Source organism: Pan troglodytes, chromosome 10 (genome assembly GCF_028858775.2).
Source record: "Pan troglodytes isolate AG18354 chromosome 10, NHGRI_mPanTro3-v2.0_pri, whole genome shotgun sequence".
NCBI lineage: Eukaryota > Metazoa > Chordata > Mammalia > Primates > Hominidae > Pan > Pan troglodytes.
The window spans coordinates 115541061-115566065 of record NC_072408.2 but is presented as its reverse complement, the minus strand read 5'-3'; the positions used below and the strand labels follow the sequence as shown (position 1 = coordinate 115566065).

The window sequence follows — 25005 nt, the reverse complement described above, 5'->3', positions numbered from 1 at the left end:
AGGCATGTACCAACACACTCAACTATTTTTTTTAATTTTAAAATTTTTAATAGAGACAAGGTCTTGCTATGTTACCCAGGCTGGTCTTGAACTCCTGAGCTCACACAATCCTCCTGCCTTGGCCTCTCAAAGTGCTGGGATTACAGGTACAAGCCACCATGCCCAGCCTCTTTTAAAAGGAGAGAATAATTGTCTCTATCTATTTGGGATGTTTTGAGGAAATATGAGCTATGCATGTGAAACACTTAGTACCTGGCCTAGCACGTGGCATGTGTTTAACAACTGCTGAGTTTATTATTGTTAGCAGGAAAATGTCCCGTGGTGTGCTGGATGGGCTCGTGACAAAATTAGACCCATCTCTGAACTTCAACTGCATTCTGGGGATCAAATGCCTTCACCACTCTGAGCCTCAGTTTCTTGATCTGTAGAATAGGTCTAATCAATGTACCTTGCTGGGTGTTTATGCAGATTAGATGGGGCAATGTATATATACGGACGCTTAGCACACAGGTAGCATTCGTATTAGTAGGAAAGAGGATCAGAAGAGCAAATAATTGCAACACAGTGTGATAAATGTTGTAGCAAAAGTCTTTACATAGGCTTTTTTTGTTTTGAGACAGAGTCTCACTCTGTTGCCAGGATGGAGTGCAGTGGTGCGATCTTGGCTCACTGCAACCTCTGTCTCCCGAGTTCAAGTGATTCTCCTGCCTCAGCCTCCTGAGTAGCTGGGACTACAGGCGCCCACCACCACACCCGGCTAATTTTTGTATTTTTAGTAGAGATGAGGTTTCACCATGTTGGCCAGGATGGTCTCAATCTCCTGACCTCATGATCTGCCTGCCTCGGCCTCCCAAAGTGCTGGTATTACAGTCATGAGCCACCATGCCCAGCCCACATGGGTTTTAGGGCCTGGATGTGATTTCTGAGAAATCAGACTGCAATCCATTTGTATAGCCAGGACCTTAAAGAGGAAATCCTCATTTGACTTTAGTGCAGGAACTCTGGCCTGCAGAGACAGGATCCTGTGCTGTGGACAGATAGTCCTGGAACTTCCAGAAGCCGTGGGGTTGTAATTAAGAGTCTATTAGACCAGGCCAGAAGCAGTGGCTCATGCCTGTAATCCAACACTTGGGGAGGCCGAGGTGGGAGGATTGCTTGAGGCCAGGAGTTTGAGACCAGCCTGTGCAGCACAGTGAGATCCCACCTCTAAAAAATAAAAACAAAATAAAATAAAGAGCCTGTCAGACCAAATGAGACAGGTGAAGTGGTAGACACCTGTAGTCCCAGCTACTGAGGAGGGTGAGGCAGGAAAGTTGCTTGAGCCCAGGAGTTTGAGGCTGCCGAGCGCTGTGATTGTACCTGGGAATAGCCACTGCACTATAGCCTGGGCAAAATAGTGAGACCCCATCTCTTTAAAAAAAAAAAAAAAAGTATCTGTCAGACCAGGGTGCAAAATTCAGCTCTACCACTGACTTAGCTAAGTGAAATTTATCAATGAAGTCACCCATTTAAGCCTCAGTTTCCTCATCTGTAAAATCATGTTAATGATGACAGCTAGCATCCACTGAGGGTCAGCTGTGTGCCAGATCTTGTTTTAAGTAATTCACTTTTTTTTTTTTTTTTTTGAGACAGAGTTTTGCTCTTGTTGCCCAGGCTGGAGTGCAATGGCACAATCTCGGCTCACTGCAACCTCTGCCTCCCGGGTTCAAGCGATTCTCCTGCCTCAGCCTCCTGAGTAGCTGGGATTACAGGCATGCGCCACCACACCCGGCTAATTCTGTATTTTTAGTAGAGATGGGGGTTTCTCCATTTTGGTCAGGCTGGTCTCAAACTCCCAACCTCAGGTGATCCGCCCGCCTTAGCCTCCCAAAGTGCTGGGATTACAGGCGTGAGCCACCACACCCGGCAAGTAATTCACATTCACTAGCTTCCTTACTCTTCATAACAGCCCCATGAACTAGGTGCTATTGTTATATCCCCATTTTACAGATGAGAAAGATGTGACACAGGGAAATCAAATCACTTGCTGGTAAATAGCCGAGCCAGGATTTAAACCCAGGCAGCCTGAGTTCTCAATCAGTGCTCTTCACTTTTAACTCGGAGGCTTTATTTATTTTTTATTTTTTATTTTTTAGAGAGAGTCTTGCTCTGTCTCCCAGACTAGAGTGCAGTGGCGCGATCTTGACTTACTGCAACCTCCGCCTCCCAGGTTCAAGCAATTCTCGTGCCTCACCCTCCAGAATAGCTGGGATTACAGGCGTGTACCACCACACCCAACTAATTGTTTTTTATTTTTAGTAGAGATGGGGTTTCAATATGGTTGGCAGGCTGGTTTCAAACTCCTGAACTCAGGTGATCCGCCCGCCTCAGCCTCCCAAAGTGCTGGGATTACAGGTGTGAGCCACTGTGCCTGGCTGTCTCTGCAGCTTTATATTCCACCCAGTGGGGTTTGGGGGAGGATAAAAAGGACAATGGGTGTACAGTGGTGACCTAAGTGTCTCCAATGCAGGGCATGCTCGGTAAAGGGAGCTGCTGGGTATTTTTTGCTATTCTTATTCTGTCTTGTCTAAAGAAAGTGTTTTTTTATTCATACATATTTTAGAAAGGTCATACATCCCTAGCCCTCTTTGCTGTCCATTTGTCCATCAAATGGACAGAGCAGATGGCCAGGACCCAGTGGAGTGTGATGAACCCTTGAGAGTCCCCCAGTGAATGGTGTGATTTCAAAGAGGCTACATCTTCCAGCTTGCCGTGCGAGTCTCTACCCCATGATCCAGGCTGGGTGGATCTCTGCAGACCTTCTAAGCATCTGATTACAGGTCCAATGCAGTAATGAGGCCAAGGTCACGGCCCGGGTCCTCCAGGGGGCCACTGAGCTGAGGTGGTGAGCACAGCTCTCACTCTGCCAGCTGTCTCATTCATGCTGGGCCCTGCTTCAGGCGGCTGGAGATGGCAGAGGGGAGCCCGCTGCATGGTAGAGGGAATGACATTGAGTGTTGGCTCTGTGGTCTTGGCCAAGCCTCTTTGAGCCTCAGTTTCTTCATCCCTAAAGTGGGAAGATTACGTATTTGTATTCATTATCTATTGCTGTCTAACAAACCATCCCCAGGTGTTTGTGGCTTAAAACAATAGCATTTATGTAGCTCACCATTCTGGGGTCTGGCTTGGCTGTGAGTGTGTCAGCTGGAATGTCAGCTCATGTCTGGGTGGTCTAGGGTGGCCTCCCTCACATATCTGGTGGTTGACAGCTGTGGGCTGGGGTGATGGGGTATGCCTGGGCATTGGGACTCTCATCCTCCAGCAGAAGAGCCTGAGCTTCTTCAATTGGTGGCTGGGATTCAAGTATAGCAAGAGATGGCAAGCTCCATATGCAAGCTCTTTTTAAGCCCCTGTTTGTTTCACATTCACTGATATCTCTTTGGCCAAGGTATGGTCCATGGTCAAGGCCAGAGTCAGGGTAGAAGGCAACACCACAGGGCCCCATACAGGAGAATAATTTGTGGCTATTTTTGCAATTGACCACAGTGTCCCAGGCAGAGATTTTGGGAAGAACAAATGAAAAATGGTAGGGTTCTGAGTAGTCATAAAAATATTAGCAAACATTTGGCTGGGCACGGTGGCTCATGCCTGTAATCCCAGCACTTTGGGAGGCCAAGGTGGGAGGATCACTTGAGGGTCAAGAGTTCCAGACCAGCTGGTCAACGTGGTGAAATCTCGTTTCAACTAAAAATACAAAAATTAGCCAGGCACAGGCATGGTGTCTCACACCTGTGATCCCAGCACTTTGGGAGGCCAAGGCAGGTGGATCACCTGGGTTCAGAAGTTCAAGACCAGCCTGGCCAACATGGTGAAACCCTGTCTCTACTAAAAATACAAAAATTAGCCTAGCGTGGTGGCAGGCACCTGTAATCTCAGCTACTCGGGAGGCTGAGTCAGGAGAATCACTTGAACCCAGGAGGCGGAGGTTGCAGTGAGCCGAGATCGTGCCATTGCACTCCAGCCTGGGCAACAAGAGTGAAACTCCATCTCAAAAAAAAAAAAAAATTAGCCAGGTGTGGTGGTGCACGCCTGTAATCCCAGCTACTCAGGAGGCTGAGTCATGAGAATCACTCGAACCCAGGAGGTAGAGGTTGCAGTGAGCCGAGATCATGCCACTGTACTCCAGCCTGGATGCAGATCGAGACTCCATCTTAAAAAAGTAAAATAAAATAAAAGTAATAGCAAACATTAATTGGAACATAATAGGGGCTCCAACATGTTGCATGAACAGTCCTCACTTTCCAGGCAAGGACATGTGGTTCAGAGAGGTTGAATGACTTACCCAGGGTCACACAGCTAATTAGTGGGACAGCTGGACTTGGAACCCAGAGCTGTCTAATTCCAAAGTTCATGTTCACAGCAATCCCTTCTGCTGCTTCCCAGCACATGCAATTCAGTTCCAACATTAATAGGGATTAACAGAAGCCCCTATCTGGGATGCAAGCCCAGTTTCTCCATCCCTCATGAAGGCCTGACTTCATTTGAAAGAAGCCAGCTGACTGTTTTGCCTGTCATCTGTATTCCAGGATTGAGCACAGTTGAGCCTCGCACAAAGCAGAAACTAGAGAGCATTTGTTTGAATAAAAGAAATTGCCACCTATTCTCATAAGGATTTATGTATGCAGGCAGACATGGAGGGAGCTGCTTTGCACCCCACGTTGCAAATACTAGCTCCTCCCTGCTACTAACAATTTTGGTGGCAAGATTATCTGTTTCTGAGCATATGTTCTCCCCATCTCAGCTTTCCTTAGGGAGAAAACTATTTTCTCACCTCTCAGAAAAGGAGGTGACACTTAACGTAGGGAGAGAACAGATGATCTTATATCTAACTTTTCTGCTGGGAAAGGCAACAGCTGATGGGGGATATGATCAAAACCTGTAAAGGAAGAGGGAACGCGTTTCCAGCGACCTGAAGGAGGAACTCATGTGTTCCCAAGGGCCCAGGCCTGGTGTGATTCATCTTGGCTTGTTGAGGGATTCTTGATTGCAGGGAAGCATGTTGTGCTTGAGGTTCTGCCTGCAGCTCTGAAGCTGGGTAGAGGGACCATGCAGGGTTGTTCAATTGGTTTCTCTACTTTTGTTTATACCTGAAAATTTCCATAATTAAAAACAACAGGCCAGGTCTGGTGGCTTATGCCTGTAATCCCAGCACTTTGAGAGGCCGAGGTGGGAGGATTGCTTGAGCTTAGGAGTTTGAGACCAGCCTGGCCAACACAGCGTAGACCTCCATCTCTACAAAAAATACAAAAATTCACCAGGTGTGGTGGCATGTGGTTGTGTACTCCAAGCTACTCAGGAGGCTGAGGCAAGAGGATTGCTTGAGCCTATGAGTTTGAAGCTGCAGTGAGCCTTGATTGCACCACTGCACTCCACTCCAGGCTGGGTAACAGACTGAGACCTTACCTCAAAACAACAACAGAGCAATAACTCAACAATTTGGGCATGGAGGAGAGCAGAGTACAAACGCTGAAGTCAGAAATACCATATGATTTTTTTTTTTTTTTTTTTTTTTTGGGACGGAGTCTTGCTCTGTCACCCAGACTGGAGTACAGTGGCGCGATCTCAGTTTACTGCAACCTCTGCCTCCTGAGTTCAAGAAATTCTCCTGCCTCAGCCTCCTAAGTAGTTGGGATTACAGGTGCCCACCACCACACCCAGCTAATTTTTGTATTTTCAGTAGAGACAGGGTTTCTCCATGTTGGCCAGGCTGGTCTCAAACTCCCGACCTCAGGTGATCCACCTGCCTTGGCCTCCCAAAGTGCTGGGATTACAGGCATGAGTCACCGCGCCCGGCCTAGAAATGGTAGGTGATTCTTAGCCTCAGTTTCCTTTTCTGTAAAATGGGCATGATAATAGGCCCTATACCTAGGATTGCTGGGAGGATTAAATGAGATCTTTCCTGTAAAGCTCTTAGCCCAGGAAGATCTAATAAGGCTCCATATGTCTGAAGAGCCAGGGTTTCTCAACCGTACTCCTATTGACATTTGGGGACTAATACTTCTTTGCTGTGGGGCGGGGTGGGGACTGTCCCATGCATTGTAAGATGTTCAGCAGCATTCCTGGGATCTATCCACTGGATGCCAGGAGCACCTCCTAGTCAACGACAACCAAATACTGTCTCCAGACACTGCCAAATGTCCCCTGGGGGGAGGTGGGGAGTAAAGTTGTCCTGGGTTGAGAACCACTGGCCTAATCCTTTGTTGTTATTAATTAGCAGTGATTCTCTTTTCCTGTGAGGCTGAATATCTGATTTGTGAGGGGAGTTTGGCCAGGCTGGGCTTTGGATACTGCAGCTCTTGCCGTTGCAGACAGCACAAGCAATTGCAAGGTTTATTGCCTCAGTAATGAGATTTATGTGGATGAGCGAGCACATTTTGTGCCAAGATTCATACTTAAGTTTTGAAAAATCTGCATGAGAGCATTATCTAGAAATTTTTCCAGCTGGAGTGCTACTGAGCTTGTCAAAGGGTGACATTAGGCTCAGGATCTTGATACAGTACCTTGAATTTACAGAATTCCTTCCTCTCTTAAAAAAGATATAACTTGACCAGGCGTGGTGGCTCATGCTTGTAATCCCAGCACTTTGGGAGGCTGAGGCGGGAGGTCAGGAGTTTGAGACCAGCCTGGCCAACATGGCAAAACTGGCAAAACCCTCCATCTTCGCTAGAAATACAAAAATTAGCTGGCCATGGTGTCACACGCCTGTAGTCCCAGCTGCTTGAGAGGCTGAGGCAGGAAAATTGCTTGAACCCGGGAAGCAGAGGTTGCAGTGAGCCGAGATCATGCCACTGCACTCCAGCCTGGGTGACAGAGTGAGTCTCTGTCTCAAACAAACCAACAAAAAAAATTTAAAAACAAAAAAGACAATAACTTTTCTGATTTCCAATGACTGAATGTACTTTGCAGAAAAATTAGAAAATACAGAATGGAAGATATGAAAAATAAACTTACCCATTATGATGGTTAATTTTTTTTTTTTTGAGACGGAGTCTCCCTCTGTCACCCAGACTAGAGTGCAGTGGTGCAATCTCAGGTCACTGCAACCTCTATCTCCTGGGTTCAAATGATTCTCCTGCCTCAGCCTCCTGAGTAACTGGGACTATAAGCGGGTGCTACCACACCCGGCTAATTTTTGTATTTTTAGTAGAGATGGGGTTTCATCATGTGGCCAGGCTGGTCTTGAACTCCTGACCTCAGGTGATCCACCCACCTCGGCTTCCCAAAGTGCTGGGATTACAGGCGTGAGCCACTGTACCAGGCCAGTGGTGGTTAATTTTATGTGTCAATGTAACTGGGCCACAGGATGCCCACATATCTAATTAAACATTATTTCTGGTATGCTTGGGAAAGTGTGTTCAGAAGAGATTAACATTTGAATCGGTGGACTGAGTAAAGCAGGTGGCCTTCTCCAATATGGATCATCCAACCCATTGAGGGCCTGAGGAGAATAAAAAGGCTGAGAAAGGTTGGATGCGCTCTCCCTCTGCCTGTTTGAGCTGGGACGTCAGTCTTCTCCTGCCCTCGGAGCTCCAGCATCTCAGGCCTTCAGACCTGGACTGGAATGTCCACCATCGGGCCTCTGGTTCTCAGGCCTCTAAACTACACCACTGGCCTCTCTGAGTCTCCAGTTTGCAGATGGCAGATTGTGGCACTTCTCAACCTCCATATTTGCATAAGCCCAAAGTTTGTGGTGTTTTTTTTTTGTTTTTTTTTTGAGACAAGGTCTTGATCTGTCACCCAGGCTGGAGTATGGTGGCACGATCACGACTCACTGCAGCCTCAACCTCCCAGGCTCAAGCAATCCTCCCACCTCAGCCTCCCAAATAGCTGGGGCTACAGCTGTGCACCATCATGCCTAGCTAATATTTGTATTTTTTGTAGAGACGAGGTCTCACTATGTTGCCAGGGCTGCTCTGGAACTCCTGGGTTCAGGCCATCCTTCTGCCCTGATCTCCCAAAGTGCTGGGATTGCAGGCATGAGCCACCATGCCTGGCTAAGGATTTCAGTGTATGAATTTGGGTGGGACACAAACTTTCAGACCATAGTGTACATTTTCACAGTATGTTTACTGCCACATATTTAATGTTTGTGTGCTTTTTTGGTATGACTTTTGTGTTTAAAATGATCCCCAAGTGTAGTGCTAAAGTACTGTCTATCTAGTATCCCTAAGCACAAGAAGGTTGTGATGTGCCTTATGGGGAAAATACATGTGTTAGATACACACTTCATTCAAACATGAGGTATTATGGTATTGGCTGTGAGTTTGATGTGAATGAATTGAACATATATATATATAGATTTTTTTTTTTTTTGAGATGGAGTTTCGCTCTTGTTGTCCAGGCTGGAGGGCAATCGTGTGATCTCAGCTCACCGCAACCTCTGCCTCCCAGGTTCAAGCAATTCTCCTGTCTCAGCCTCCCAATTAGCTGGGATTACAGGCATGCATCACCATACCCGGCTAATTTTGTATTTTTAGTAGAGATGGGGTTTCTCCATGTTGATCAGGCTGATCTCGAACTCCCAACCTCAGGTGATGCGCCTGTCTCAGCCTCCCAAAGTGCTGGGATTACAGGCATGAGCCATCGCTCCCGGCCCAACAATATATATTAATCAACAATACTTTATATGGTGGCTTTGGCCAGGTGTGATGGCTCATGCCTGTAATCCTAGGACTTTGGGAGGTCGAGGTGAGAGGATCACTTGAGCCCAGGAGTTTAAGACCAGCCTGGGCAATGTGGCAAAACCCCGTCTCTACCCAAAACAGAAGAACTCACTGGGCATGGTGGTACATGCCTATAGTCCAAGCTACTCAGGAGGTTGAGGTGGGAGGATCACCTGAACTGGGAGAGGTTGAGGCTGCAGTGATCCGTGATTGCTCCACTGCACTCCAGCCTGGACAACAGAGTGAGACCCTGTCAAAAAAAATAATAATAATAAGGGGGGTGTCTTTAAACAGAAACACACATAAAAAAAGCTTATATATTGATTGGTTGACTAAAATGTCATGACCAAAAGCTTGCAAGCACCTAACCATGTATTTCCCCTAGGAGCAATGGTTTAGTATTTGCTAATTCAGTGTTCTTGGTGACTTTGTAGAATAAGTACCATGAATAATGAGAATTGACTCTATCTGTGTATGTGATCATGAGAATTACTTTAGGATACATTTCTGGAGTGAAATTATTGGGTCGAAGTAGAACACCTTTTCTGATGTCTTTTGGGTTTGTATCAGGTAGCTCTCACTGTGTAACAAACCTCCCCCAAATTCAGTGACTTGAAATAATAAGTATTTATTATTTACTCACAAGTTTAAAGCAGGCTGGGAGGTTTGGTTGATCCGGATTGGGCTCAGTGGGTCTCCACAGGGCTTGCTCATGTTTGTGGTTGATGGGGGTTGGCTGGTCTAGGATAACCTCACTCATGTGTTGGAGTTGATGCTTCTCTTCTTCCAGTAAGGTTGCCTGGGCTTGTTCACGTGGCAGCATCAGGGTTCCAGGAGAGCAAGTGAAAATGTTCAAGATCTCTTGAGGCCTAAGCCTAGAAATGCCAGGATAGTTATTTCTGTTGCATCCTATTGGCCAAAGCAATTTAGAAGACCAGTAGAGATTCAAGCACTGGGAAACAGATTTTGTCTCTTGATGAAAAGAGCTGCAAAGATATATTGCAAAGGGCTCAAGTGATCCTCCCACCTCAGCCTCCCAAAGTGCTGGGATTACAGGCATGAGCCACTGTACCCAGCCCAGACGCTGTAGTTGTCTTTTTTTTTCTTTTCTTTTTCTTTTTCTTTTTTTTTTTTTTTGAGACGAAGTTTCGCTCTTGTCACCCAGGCTGGAGTGCAATGGCGTGATCTTGGCTCACTGCAACCTCCGCCTCCCGGGTTTAAGCAATTCTCTTGCCTCAGCCTCCTGAGTAGCTGTCAGGCACTGTATTTTTAAGGAAACTTTTATTTTAGGATAGACTTTGATTTACAGAAAAGTTGCAAAATAGTACAGAGTTTCCATATAACCCCACACCCAGTTACCTCTGTATTAACATCTCATGTTTCTATTTTATGTATTTTTTTCATAGAGATGGGGGTCTCACTATGTTGCCCAGGCTGGTCTCAAACTCCTGGGCTCAACTGATCCTCCCAAAGTGCTAGGATTACAGGCGTGAGCCACCGCAACTGGCCGATTTTTTTTTTTTTTTTTTGAGATGGAGTTTTGATCTGTCTCTAGGCTGGAGTGCAGTGGTGCAATCTCAGCTCACTGCAACCTCCACCTCCCAGGTTCAAGCAATTCTCCTGCCTCAGCCTCCCGAGTAGTTGGGATTTCAGGTATGTGCCACCATGCCCAACTATTTTTTTTTTTTTTTTGTACTTTTAGTAGAGACAGCGTTTCACCATGTTGGCCAGGATGGTCTTGACCTCTTGACCTCGTGATCCACCTGCCTAGGCCTCCCAAAGTGCTGGGATTACAGATGTGAGCCACTGCACCCGGCTGCCTGGCCGATTTTTTAATATTTAATCAGAGTAGGAGCTGTGCAGATCCCTGAGCCAGAGGTTTTCTCTGGTGAATCAGATCTTAAACTTTTAATGGTTCCTCTTATTCTTAGACACGGAGAAGGTGGCACACTCTATCAAGAAGTAGACTCAGTGCAGTGGGGCCAGCAGTGTGGCCATGAGCAAGAGGCTTTACCTCTCTGAGCCTCAGTTTCTTCCTCTGTAAAATGGGGATTAAAAAAGCCATTTCATTGAGTTAATGCCTGGGAAGTTGGTATCACTGGCCTGGTGGGCGGTAAATGCTTAATAAGTACCAGCTCGACTGTGGTATTTATCTGTATTAAGGATCAGTAGCAGGTGCTCTCACAGACATAATCTCAGATGAGCATCATTTCTCTCCACTGAAGAGATGAGGAAACAGAGGCCCAAAGAGGTGGCATAACTTGACCAAGATCACAAAGCCAGGAAATGGCAGGACTGGTCATCACACCAGGGCTTCTGGCATTAGCTCAAACCATCATGGCTACCATGCATGGACTCAGCCCCCAGCATATGGTGGGCCCTGAGCCAAGTGCGCAACCTGCATTTCCTCATGGATGTTCCCACAATGCCATGAGGTGGCATCAGAGAAGGCGGAATAGGGAGTAGGGACTTCCATTCCCACCAGGTGGTCATGAGGCCTCTCCCTGTGGTTCCAGTGGCCATCACATGAGGAGTGTGCATTTCTACTCCCATCTGACAGTAACGATGTGATCCTCCTTCTCCCCTATCGGGTGCTGTCAGGGGAGGCAGCAAGGAGCGTTGGGACTGTCGCCACTGCCTGGGAACACCTTCCCATGATGTCAAAGGAAGACACATGGGGAACACTAGTGAGGCACTTCTACCTCTCCCAGCCAGGAAGGTATCAGCAGAGCAGGTGGGGAACCACAAGTCCCACTTCCACCCAGAAATAAGAGAAGTCTCCCACCCTGCCCATCAGCTTTCATCAGAGGCTGACTGGAGAACTTCCACCCCTCCTGGCATTAATGAGGAGGAACTCCCACCCCCACTCTGCTGTAGTGGTGCCAAGTAGCACCATATAAAATGGATGGAAGACGTATGGGAGGCCAAGATGGGAAGATTGTTTGAGGCCAGGAGTTCGAGACCGGCCTGGGCAACATAGCAAGACACTGTCCCTATACAAAAAATTTTTTTAGGCCAGGCACAGTGGCTCACACCTGTAATCCCAGCACTTTGGGAGGCTGAGGTGGGTGGATCACCTGAGGTCAGTAGTTCGAGACCAGCCTGGCCAACATGGGGAAACCCCATCTCTACTAAAAATACAAAAATAAGCTGGGCATGGTGATGCGTGCCTGTAATCCCGGCTACTCGGGAGGCTGAGGCAGGAGAATCACTGGAACCCGGGAGGCGGAGGTTGCAGTGAGCTGAGATCACACCACTGCACTCCAGCTTGGGTGACAGAGCAAGACTCCATCTCAAAAAAAAAAAAAGTTTTTTAAAAGCCAGGTATGGTGGTACCTGTAGTCCTAGCTACTCAGGAGGCTTGTAGGAGGATCCCTTGAGCCCAGGAGTTCAAGATTACAGTGAGCTATGATCATGCCACTGCACTCCAGCCTGAGTGACAGAGCAAGACTGCATTTCAAAAAAAAAAAAAAAAGTTTAAATGAGATCCAGAGTTTCATAACATAATACCTAAAATGTCCAGGTTTTGACTGAAAATAACTCACACAAAGAACCAGGAAGATCTGAAACTGAATGAAATAAGACAATCAATATGTGCCAATGCAAAGATGATAGAGATGTTAGAATTAGCTGACAATGTTTTTAAAGCAGTCATCATAGAAATGCTTAGCAACCAATTGCAAACGTGACTGAAACAAATGTAAGAAAATAGAAAGTCATCAGAATCAGATCTGATGTTTATTCTCTCTCTCTCTATCTATTTATCTGTCAATCATCTATCTATCTTCATAGTCTACTGGTGTTGTCATTTTACCAGTTCAAGTATAGAGTCTTATCTCCCTTATGTTTTCTTATACTCTTTTGTTTGTATTATAATTGTCTTAAATATTTCCTCTACATACATTTAGAACCAGATTAGTGTTATAATTTTTACTCTAACCATTGGTCATAATTTAGAAAACTCAGGAAGAGAAGGAAAGTCTGTATTTACTTGCACTTCAGATGACCACGTTCTTTCTTCCCTCCTAATGTTCCAAGGTTCCTTCTTCTATCATTTCCTTTCTGTTTAGAGAACTTCCTCTTTCCATTCTTTTTTTTTTTTTTTTTTTGGCAGTCTTGCTCTGTCGTCCAGGCTGGAGTGCAGTGGTGCAATCTTGGCTCACCGCAACCTCTGCCTCTCAGGTTCAAGTGATTCTCCTGCCTCAGCCTCCCAAGTAGCTGAGATTACAGGCACACACCACCACACCCGGCTAATTTTTATGTTTTTAGTAGAGATGGGGTTTCACCATATTGGCCAAGCTGGTCTCCAACTCCTGACTTTGTGATCCACCCGCCTTGGCCTCCCAAAGTGCTAGGATTACAGGCGTGAGCCACTGCCACCGGCCTCTCTTTCCATTCTTTTAGGGAAGGTCTACTGGTGACAAATTCTCTTACTTTTCCTTCATCTGAGAATGTCTTGATTTCCTCTTCAGTAGTGAAGAACATTTTCACTAGATATTGTTTTCTGGGTTGATAGTTCTTTCTTTCAGCACTTAAAAAATGCTGTCCTGGCTGGGCATAGTGGCTCATGCCTATTATCCCAGCACTTTGGAAGGTGGAGGTTGGAAGATTGCTGGAGGCCAGGAGTTTGAGACCAGCCTAGGTAACACAGCAAGACCCCGTCTCTACAAAAAATTTAAAAATTAGCTGGGCATGATTGTGCATGCTTGTAGTCCCAGCTACTTGGGAGGCTAAGGCAGAAGGATTGCTTGAACTCAGGAAGTCAAGGTTGCAGTGAGCTATGATCATGTCACTGCATTCCAGCTTGGGAGACAGAGCAAGACCCTGTCTTAAAAAAAAAAAAGAAAATGAAGCGGTGCCACTTTCTTCTGAGATCCTTGGTTTCTGATAAGAAAACTACTGTTGTTCAAATTGATTTTCTATGATAGGTAGGGTATTGTTGCTCTCTCATTGCTTTCAAGATTTTTTCTTTGTCTTTAGTTTTCAGAAGTTTGACTATGATGTGTGTTGGCGTGAGCTTCTGTGGGTTTATCCTGTTTGAGTTTTGTTTAGCTTCTGTAGATTTTTGGAATCTTTATTCCAAATTTGGGAAGTGTTTGGCCACTATTTCTTCAAGTACTTTTTTGGCCCCACCCTCTTTCTCCTGTCCTTCTGAAATTCTGATATCACGAATGCTAAGTCTTTTGTTATAGTCCCAAGGTCCCTGAGGTTCTGTGTAGTTTTTTGAAAGATAACAGAATAATCTCCAAACGCGTGGAAACTAAACAACACTCTTATAAGTAACCCATGTCTCAAAGAGAAAGTTTCAAAGGAAATTTAAAAAAACATTAAACTGAATGAAAGTGATAATACAACATATCAAAATTTGTGTCATACAGCTAAACAAGGGCTGAGAAAGGACTTCATAGAACTACATGAAGTCTATTTTATCTTTTTTTTTGAGACCGAAGTCTATTTTCTCTCTATTGTTTTCAGATTGGGTAATTCCTATAGCTCTGTCTTCAAGTTCATTGATTTTTTTCCTCTGCCCCCTCTATTCTGTTGTTGAGTCCACCCATTGGATTCTTTTAGTTTGTTATATTTTTCAGTTCTAAATTTCCATTTGGTTCTTTCTTATATCTTCTATTTTTTGTGGATATCTACCTGTATATCTCTATCTATCCATCCATCTATAATGTGGTACCTAGAACAACTACTAAAAGTGCTATGCAAAGAGATACACTCAAAAACACTATAGATAAATCAAAAGAAACTCTAAAAATCCCACAGGAAGGCAGTAAGAAGGAAACAGAAATGAAAAATAGAGAGAACAAGCACAAAATAAAACAGCAGACTTAAGCTCTAATATATCAATAATTACCTTAAATGTAAAGGGTCTAAACACACTAATTAAAGACAGAACTTATGGCTGGGTGCAGTGGCTCATGCCTGTAATCCCGGCACTTTGGGAGGCTGAGGTGGGTGGATCGCCTGAGGTCAGGAGTTTGAGACCAGCCTGGCCAACATGGCAAAAAAAATTAGCCAGTTGTGGTGGCATGTGCCTGTGGTGGCGTGTGGAGGCTGAGGCAGGAGAATTGCTTCAACCCGGGAGGCAGAGGTTGCAGTGAGCAGAGATCATGCCACTGCACTCAGCCTGGGCAACAGAGTGAGACTCTGTCAAAAAAAAAAAAAAAAAAAAGACAGAACTTGGCAGAGTAGACTGAAAAAGCATGAACCAACTACATGTTGTCCACAGGAAACTCACTTCAAATATACAAGTGGGTTGAAAGTAAAAGGATGGTGGCTGGGTGCAGTGGCTTACACCTGTAATCCCAGCACTTTGGGAGGCCAAGGTGGGCAGATCACAAGGTCAAGAGATCGAGACCATCCTGGCCAACAAGGTGAAACCCCGCCTCTACTAAAAATACAAAAATTAGCTGGGCCTGGTGGCATGTGCCTGTTGTCCCAGCTACTCCGGAGGCTGAGGCAGAAGAATTGCTTGAACCCAGGAGGTGGAGGTTGCAGTGAGCTGAGATAGCGCCACTGTACTCCAGCCTGGCAACAGAGCGAGACTCCTCAAAAAAAAAAAAAAAAAAAAAAAGAAAGTAAAAGGATGGGAAAATAATATCAGGCAAACATTAATCAAAAGATTGCAGGAATGGCTATGTTAGTATTAGATAAAGTATACTTCGGAGCAAAGAAGACTGAGAGACAGAGAAGGACATTGTATAATGACAAACGGGCAATCCACCAAGTAGTCCTAACAATCCTAAACATGTGTGCACCAAACAACAGAGCTGCAGAATATGTGAGGCAAAAACTAATAGAATTGAAAAGAGAAATAGACAGATCTATCATTATAGTTTAAGATTTCTTTCTTCCTTTTTTTTTTTTTAAGACATGGCCTTGCTTTGTCACCCAGGCTGGATCTCAGCTCACTGCAACCTCCACCTCCTGGATGCAAGCAATTCTCCTGCCTCAGCCTCCCGAGTAGCTGAGATTACAGGTGCCCACCACCACGCCTGGCTAATTTTTGTATTTTTTCAGTAGAGATGGGGTTTCATCATGTTGGCCAGGCTGGTCTCGAACTCCTGACCTCAAGTGATTCACCCACTTCGGCCTCCAAAAGTGCTGGTATTACAGGCATGCACCATTGCGCCTGGCCCTATAGTTTAAGATTTCAATACTCTTCTCTCAATAACTGATAGAATAACTTGATAGAAAATCAGCAAGAATATAGAAGAACTCAACATCATCAACCAATGGGATCTGATCAACACATATAGGACGTTTCCCTAAACAGCAGCAGAATACACAGTCTTTTCAGGTGCCCATAGAACATATACCATGATAGACCATATCCTAGACCATAAACAAATGTCAACAAATTTAAAAGAATTAAAATCATACACAGTGTATTCTTCAACCACAAAGGAATCAAATTAGAAACCAAGAACAGAAAGATAACAGAATAGTCTCCAAACACTTGCAAACTAAACAACACACTTATAAGTAACCCATGTCTCAAAGAGAAAGTTTCAAAGGAAATTTAAAAATACATTAAACTGAATGAAAGTGACAATATAACATATCAAAATTTGTGGCACACAGGTAAACAAGGGCTGAGAGGGGACTTCACAGCACTACATACATATGTTTAAAATGTCCTACATCAGGCCAGGTGTGGTGGCTCACACCTGTAATCCCAGGACTTTGAGAGGCTGAGGAGGGTGGATCACCTGAGTCTGGGAGTTCAAGACCAGCCTGACTAACATGGTGAAACCTCGTCTCTACTAAAAATACGAAAATTAGCTAGGCATGGTGGTGCAAGCCTGTAATCGCAGCTACTTGGGAGGTTGAGGCAGGAGAATCATTTGAACTTGGGAGGCAGAGGTTGCAGTGAGCTAAGATCATGCCACTGCACTCCAGCCTGGGTGACAGAGCGAGACTCCATTTAAAAAAAAAGAAAGAAAGAAAATAAAAGTCCCACATCAATCATCTAAGCTTCCACTTAAAGAATATAGGACAAGGGGAGCAAAATAAACCCAAAGCAAACAGAAGGAAGGAAATTGTAAAGAGCACAAATCAATGAAACGGAAAGCAAGAAAACAATAGAGAAAAATCAATGAAATAAAAACTAGTTCTTGAAAAGTTTCAGTAAAATTGACAATTCTCTGCTAAGACTAACCAAGAAGGAAAAAGAAGACACAAATTGGCTGGGCATGGTGGCTTATGCCTGTAATCCCAGCACTTTGGGAGGCCGAGGCGGGTGGATCATGAGGTCAGGAGTTCAACACCAGCCTGGCCAAGATGGTGAAGCCCCTGTCTCTACTAAAAATACAAAAATAGCTGGGCATGGTGGCAGGTGCCTGTAATCCCAGCTACTCGGGAGGCTGAGGCAGAGAATTACTTGAACTGGGAGGCAGAAGTTTCAGTGAGCCGAGATTGCACCATTGCACTCCAGCCTGGGTGAAAGAGCGAGACTCCGGCTCAAACAAAAGAAAAGAAAAGAAAAAGAAGACACAAATTTTCGGTATCAGGAATGAAAGAGGGGCTATCACTGCATACATCAAACTTGATAAGCGAAATAGACCAATTCCTTTAAAAACAAAAACTACCGTAACTCACCCACTACGGAATAGACAGTTTGAATAGCCCCGTTAACTATTAAGGAAATTGAATTTGTAATGTAACAGATCCCCAAAGAGGAATCTCTAGGTTGAAATGGTTTCCCTGGAGAAGTTTACCAAACATTTAAAGAATTAACAGTTACCTACAAAATCTCTTCCAGAAAATAGAAGAGAAGGAAACATATTCCAATTCATTTTACTAAGCGAGTGTTAACTCTGATGTTAAAACCAGAGTTTTACGGAAAGGTGGAACTACTGAGCCGGGCGGGGCGGCTCATGCCTGTAATCCCAGCACTTTGGGAGGCCGAGGTGGGCGGATCACAAGGTCAGGAATTTGAGACCAGCCTGGCCAATATGGTGAAACCCTGTCTCTACTAAAAATACAGAAAAATTAGCTGGGTGTGGTGGCACATGCCTATAATCCCAGCTACTCAGGAGGCTGAGGCAGGAGAATTGCTTGAACCCAGGAGGTGGAGGTTGCAGTGAGCCGAGATGACGCTACTGCACTTCAGCCTGGGCGACAGAGCAAGACACAAGGTGGAACTACAGATTAATATCTCACATGAGTATAGAAACAAAAATGCAGTCAAGCATGGTGGCTCATGCCTGTAATTCTGGTACTTTGGGATACTGAAGTGGGAGGATCGCTTGAGCCCAGGAGTTCGAGACCAGCCTGGGCAATACGGTGAAAACCCATTTCTACAAAAGATACAAAAATTAACCGGGTGTGGTGGATGCCTGTAGTTACAGCTGCCTAGGGGGCTGAGGTGGGTGGATCACCTGAGCCTGGGAGGTCTAGGCTGCAGTGAGCCGAAATTGTGCCACTGCACTCCAGCACGGGCAACAGAGTGAGACCCTGTCTGAAAAGAAAAGAAAAAAAACAAAACAAAAATGCTTAACAATAAATTAGCAAATGGAATTCAGCAATCTGTATAAAGAATTGTCTACCTTAACCAAGTGGGATTTATTCCAGGGATGCAAGGCTTGCTTGGTATTCAGAAATCAATGTAATGCACCATATTAACAGGCTAAAGAAGAAAAATCATATATCATTCAGTGTAGTACAGGTATTCATGATTTAAAAATCTCTTAAAAATAGGAATGAAGGAGAAATTCCTTGATTTTTTTTTAAAGAATAATCAAGTGCAGTAGTGAGAAGTGGGGGGAGAGGGGAAGAGTAGTACATGGAGTTTGATCTGTAACTGACTGTAAAAAGTCCATTGAGATAACTCACTACTTTCAGACCAGCCAAATTCCTCAATTTGATAAAGAGCATCTACAAAAAAAAAACAAAAAACTGCAGCTAACATTATACTTAATGATGAAAGACTGAATGCTTCCTGCCAAAGGTCAAGAACAAGGCAAAGACGTTTGCTTTCACTCCTTATGCAGCTTTCACTCACTATGCAACACTCACTATGCTTTGCTTTCACTCACTTTGCTTTCACTCACTATGCAGCACTCAGCATAGTGCTGGAGGTGCTAGCCAGTGTAATAAGGCAAGAAATGGGCATAAGCGACACACAGATTGGAAAGAAAAAAATTAAAATCATCTCTATTTTCTGGTGACATGATTGTTTCTGTAGGAAATCCCAAGGAATCTATAAAACAGTTTGTAGAACTAAAAGGTGACTTCAACAAGGCCCCGGGATATAAGGTAAACATAGAAAAACTAATTGTATTCCAATATACTAGCCATGAACTCATGGACATTGTAATAAAAAATATAGTGCTATTGGCGGGGTGCAGTGGCTCATGCCTGTAATCCCAGCACTTTGGAAGGCTAAGGTGGGAGGACTGCTTAGCCCAGAGTTTGAGATCAGCCTTGGCAACACAGTGAGACCCCCATCTCTACAAAATATAATTTAAAAATTAACTGATGTGGTGGTGTATGCCTGTAGTCCCAGCTACTGGGGAAGCTGAGGCAGAAGGATCACTTGAGCCCAGGAGTTCAAGGCTGCAGTGAGCTATGATCATGCCACTGTACTTTAGTCTGGGTGATAGAGTGAGACCCTGTCAAAAAAAAAAAAAAAAAAAGAAAAGAAAAGAAAATTAGCAAGACATGAAGAGACATATAAATAGCAAATAAGAGCCAGGTGTGGTGGCTCACGCCTGTAATCCCAGCACTTCGGGAGACCAAGGCAGGTGTACTGCTTGAAGTCAGAAGTTCAAGACCAGCCTGGCCAACATGGTGAAACCCCATCTCTACTAAAAATACAAAAATTAGCTGGGCATGGTGGTGGGTGCTTGTAATCTCAGCTACTTGGGAGACTGAGGCAGGAGAATCACTTGAACCCAAGAGGCGGAGATTGCAGTGAGCTGAGATTACTTCACTGCACTCCAACCTCGGTGACAGAGCGAGACTCTGTCTCAGAAAAAAAAAAAATTTTTTTTAAATAAATAAATAGCAAATAAGAACATGAAAAGATTTTGAACATTATTAACCAACAGGAAAATGCAAATTAAAACCACAATGAGGTATTACTCTATACCTATCAGAATGGCTAAAATAAAATATAGTGACAACATCAAATGCTGACAAAGATGCAAAGAAACTGGCACTCATAGATTGCTGGTAGGTGGGGATGTAAAATGGGCCAACCATTCTGGGAAACAGTTTGACAGTTTCTTAAAATACTGAACATACGACTACCATATAACACAGCAATTGGACTCCTGGGAACTTTTCACAGAGAAATGAAGACGTACGTTCACACAAAAAGCTGTACATGAATGTTTATAACGTTTATACCAGCTTTATTCATAATAGCTCCAACCTGTGTCCTTCAGTGGGTGAATAGGTCAAACAATATGTCCTTCAATGGGTGAATATTTAAACCGTGGTGCATATGTACCATGGAACACTACTCAGCAATAATAAGGAACAAACTACTCACACATGCAACAACCTGGATGCATCTCCAGAGATTTATGCAGAGTGAAAACAGTCAATTCTAAAAGGTTACATACTATATGATTCCATTTACATGACATTCTTGAAATGACAAAATTTTAGAAATGTAGAACAGATGAGTGGTTGCCAGGGCTTAAGAAGGGGATGAACGGAAGGTGGAAGTGGGTGTGACTATCAAAGAGAACATGAAGTATCCTTGTGGTGATGGAAATATTTTCAACATCTATATTGACATTGACTGTATCCATGTTAATATCCAGGTTATAATGTACTACAGTTTTGCAAGATGTTACCACTGGAGGAAACTGCATAAAGGGTACATGTGATCTCTCTTTTTTTTGTTGTTATTTTTCGCTAAATTTTTTGTAGAGATGCGGTTTCACTAAGTTGCCCAGAGTGGTCTCAAACTTCTGAGCTCAAGTGAGCCACTTGCCTTGGCCTCCAAAGTGCTAGGATTACAGGCGTGAGCCACTGTACCTGGCCCACACATGATCTCTCTCTCTCTCTCTCTCCCTCCCTCTCTCTTTTTAATGAGACAGAGTCTCGCTCTGTCACTCAGGCTGGAATGCAGTGGCGTGATCTTGGCTCACTGCAACCTCCACCTCCTGGGTTCAAATAATTCTTGTGCCTCAGCCTCCCAAGTAGCTGGCATTACAGGCGCATGCCACCACTCCTGGCCTCTTTGTATTATTTCTTACACTTGTATGTGAATCTATAATTATCTCAAAATTAAAATTTTAATTTTAAAAAAGGCATTTGTCTGTAGCCTGTCAATCATTCAGTATTTTTCCAGTCTCTATTTTGCAGAAAGAAGTACCCAAAGTGGTGAGAATGAAGATTTATCAATGTAGAGTGAATTTTAGTGCTCTTCAAATTTTGTTGTCTTCTATCGCTCAATTAGGGGTCTTGTCTACTGAGATTACTCTAGGGACTTCCAGTCTCATTTATTTAATAATATTATTATTTGTTAATGCTTCCACAGGGTAATTCACTGAGCTTCTAGGTTGCCCTAGCAACCTAAAACAAATGTCCCCATTTGGTACTCAGAAAAAATAGAAAAATGATTTGCTAAGGAGCCTCTGGATGCTGGGCCCACAGTTCTTTCCTCTTCATACATAAGCTGGCATCTATATCATGTGTGGTCTGGAATCATTTTTATTTTTCCTGATCATTAAATTCCTCTCCATCTAGCACCTGTCTTAAGCCACTTTAGAAATCACCAGCTTTTGAGAGCAGGAAAAAACTCTTAAATCCAGCATCTCACCTGGACTTGGATCCCTCCCTTTAGGGCCAGCTTGGACAGAGCCAAGGTTTCTTTCAGGCCCACAAAGCAATTGCTGTAGGTTCAAGAACAATGAGATGATGGGGCTTTCTCCCAGCAGAGTTATGCAGTTTTCCTGTTTCTGGAAGTAAGCAGCTCTCAGCTGACCACATTTGGGATAGGCATGGAGTGAAAAGTGAGGTGGCATTGCTTCTGGCATTGGGTGCTTCCTGTGCAAGAATCACCTCCTCAAATGCAGGGCTCAAACCAGGAACTGAAAGAGGCAGTCAGAAGATGAAGGCCTTGGGATCTTTCGTAGCATATTCCATGGCTGCTTTTTGGCGGTATCATCTGGCGGGGGGAATTCTTCTAATTTCATCATTATCATTTCATCACTTCTAACTTCATCATTTATCTATGATCTCATGGAACCCCAAGATTTTTTAATTTTTATTTATTTCTATTTTTTTTTTTCAGAGTCTCACTCTCGCCCAGGCTGGAGTGCAGTGGCGCTATCTAGGCTTACTGCAACCTCCACCTCCAAACTCGAGTTCAAGCAATTCTTCTGCCTCAGCCTCCCAAGTAGCTGGGATTACAGACACGTGCCACCATGCCTGGCTAATTTTTGTATTTTTAGTAGAGACGGGGTTTCATCATGTTGGCCAGGCTGGTCTCGAACTCCTGACCTCAAACAATCCGCCTGCCTCAGCCTCCCAAGTGCTGGGATTACAGGTGTGAGCCACCACTCCTGGCCGGAACCCTGTGATTTTTAAACATCAACATGTTTTAAAACAACTATTTTGTGCTGGGCACTGTGTTGGGTGCTTTGCCACATCCTAATTCATTGAATCTAAACTCCTGAATATTCAAAACCACTTCCTGAAGCATTTACATGATTCCCAGTGATATATAGGCAGGAGAATAGGGCTCAGCTCAGAGGGGAAGTGACTTGCTGAACGTCACACAATGAGTAATAGGTGGAGCCTGAATTTAAACCTAAACCGGCCAGAATCCAAAGTCCACGGTTTTTCTGTTCTGTCATGCTGCCACAGAGGCAGTTTAGTGTAATGACTAACTGGCTAAGGGTGCAGGCTCTGCATTTAGATGGATGTGGGTTCTACGTGGTTCAAGCCATGTGACTTGGATAAGGAATTTAACTTCTCTGAGTCTTCAGTTTCCTCACCTTTATAGGTGGGGATTAGGAGTCCCTTCTGGGCTGGGTGTGGTGGCTTATGCTTGTAATTTCAACACTTTGGGAGGCCAGGAATTTGAGACTAGCCTGGGCAACAAAACAAGACCCCATCTGTACAAAAAGTAAAAATATTAGTGAGCAAAGTGGTGTGCACCTGCAGTTTTAGCTGCTTGGAAGGCTGAGGTGGAAGGATTGCTTGAGCCTGGTAGTTTGAGGCTGCAGTGAGCCAGATGGAGCCACTGCTCTCCAGCCTGGGCAAAAGAGTGAGACCCCGTCTCAAAAAGAAAAAAAAAAAAAAGAATTATTTCTGTGGCCATAGGATTGTTGAGCAATTTCAGAAGATTCTGCATGTAAAGCACTCAGATACTGCTTAGCATGTGTAAGTGATGGATAAATGTTAGCAAAATCTGTTTCCAAAGAATAAGCTAGCTTACTCCGTGGTTTCCAGTTGGAACTCGGCCGGACGCGGTGGCTCACGCCTGTAATCCCAGCACTTTGGGAGGCCGAGGCGGGTGGATTACAAGGTCAGGAGATAGAGACCATCCTGGCTAACACGGTGAAACCCCGTCTCTACTAAAAATACAAAAAATAAGCCGGGCGTGGTGGCGGGTGCCTGTAGTCCCAGCTACTCGGGAGGCTGAGGCAGGAGAATGGCGTGAACCTGGGAGGCGGAGCTTGCAGTGAGCTGAGATCGCGCCACTGTACTCCAGCCTGGGCAACAGAGCAAGACTCCGTCTCAAAAAAAAAGGAACTCAAAGCACTTTACCAATCTTCATTTTCCCCAAAGCACTCAGAACTCACTGCTATCAATGCCCCTGTTTAATTTATTAACTAGTGGATTTTAAAAAAACAACTTTTATTGTTCAAAACTATTGAATTGTGGGCACAGTGGCTCATACCTGTAATCCCAACACTTTGGGAGGCCGAGGTGGGAGGATCTCTTGAGCTCAGGAGTTTGAGGCCAGCCTGGGCAACATAGCAGGACTTCATCTCTACAAAAAAATGTTAAAAATTTAGCTGGGCATGGTGGCGCGTGCCTGTAGTCTCAGCTACGTGGGAGGCTGAGGTGGGAGGATTACTTGAGCCCGGGAGGTCCATGCTGCAGTGAGCCGTGGACTGCCCCACTGCACTCCAGCCTGAGCGACAGAGCAAGACTGTGTCTCAAACAAACAAAAACAAGTGAATTGTTTTTGAGCCTCACCATATGGCAGGCACTGCAGTAGGCGTTTCATCACGTTTATCTCATTTAAATAAAGTGAGTGGCAAATCTTACTGCAGGAAGGGTGCTGAATTCCTCCTATTAGGAGTGGCTGCTTGAAGGCAAAATAAAACCCATCCTTTCATTTTGTTGAGTCCCAGCAGTAGCAGCAACAGGTACTGTCGAGCGTTTATCACAATCCAGGAACTCTTATAAGTATATTACTATTATCCTGGTGCAAAAGTAATCGCGGTTTTTGCCATTCCTTTTAATGGCAAAAAGTAATGCCATGACCATGGCTGCTAATATGATCTCATGGAACCCTGTGAGGGAGGGGCTGTTATTATCCCCATTTTACAGATAAAGAAACTGACCCTTAGAGAGGATAAATAATTTGCTGTGATAGCTGTCTTAGTTCAGGTCGAGCTTAATTTAAATAACACACGTTTCTGAGGCTGACGCTTAAAATAAAAAATCCCCCTGTGAATGGCAAAGATGCCTTGCTTTGGGAAGTAAATAGCCCTACCCCACAGTCGGTTCGGTTCCCCAGGCTCTGTTTCCTCAAATCTCGGTATTTCAGAGCTTGATGTTTCAGAAAGGGACTTTAGCTATTAACAGGACAACTTCTTCATGCTAAAGATTAGGGGACTCAGGCCCAAAGAGGTAAGAGAACTGTCCCAGGTCACACAGTCTGACGGCCGCAGAGCTGAGGCTCAAATTCCCGTGCTCCGACTTTCAGGCCTGGGCCGCCGAGTTATTAAGGGACTCTGGCCAGGGAAAGGAAGGGAGGAACCCTGAAGTTTCCATTCCCTCACCTGCGAAATGGGGTCAATCACGGGCCCTCTTTGGGGTTACGTGGGTGTGGCCCAGCCCAGGGGCGGCCACTCTGCACTAGGAATGTGACAATGGACGGTTCAGGGAGGGCTGGAACGTCGGCAGTCCTCAAGGGAGGTGGTGGTAGGGTGTGACGGAGCCAGGGCGGAGCGTCGGGAGCCAGAGGCGTGGATTCGCGAATTCGGGGCGGGGCTTGAGGTTTAAACGTTGAGATGGGGTAGTGGGCGGGGCTTGAGATGCTAGGAATAGGGTTGCGGTCCTTGGGCGGGGCTTCTGGAAGACGGGGCGGGGCTTT

At 44.8% G+C, this 25005-nt stretch overlaps 1 long non-coding RNA gene across 2 annotated transcripts; it reads right to left on the bottom strand.

Moving 5' to 3' along the window:
- Window positions 1-2588: 2588 nt before the first annotated feature.
- Window positions 2589-24893, bottom strand: LOC107967635 (uncharacterized). Of its 2 annotated transcripts, none has more exons than XR_001708260.4 (4): window positions 24692-24861; window positions 23578-23670; window positions 9346-9577; window positions 2589-3046 (listed from the first exon to the last, which is right to left on the bottom strand). It is a non-coding gene; the product is annotated as an uncharacterized LOC107967635 (long non-coding RNA). The 2 variants fall into 2 exon arrangements; XR_008538572.2 differs by lacking the exon at window positions 2589-3046 and adding an exon at window positions 8668-8952 and having other exon boundaries at window positions 24692-24893.
- Window positions 24894-25005: the final 112 nt, after the last annotated feature.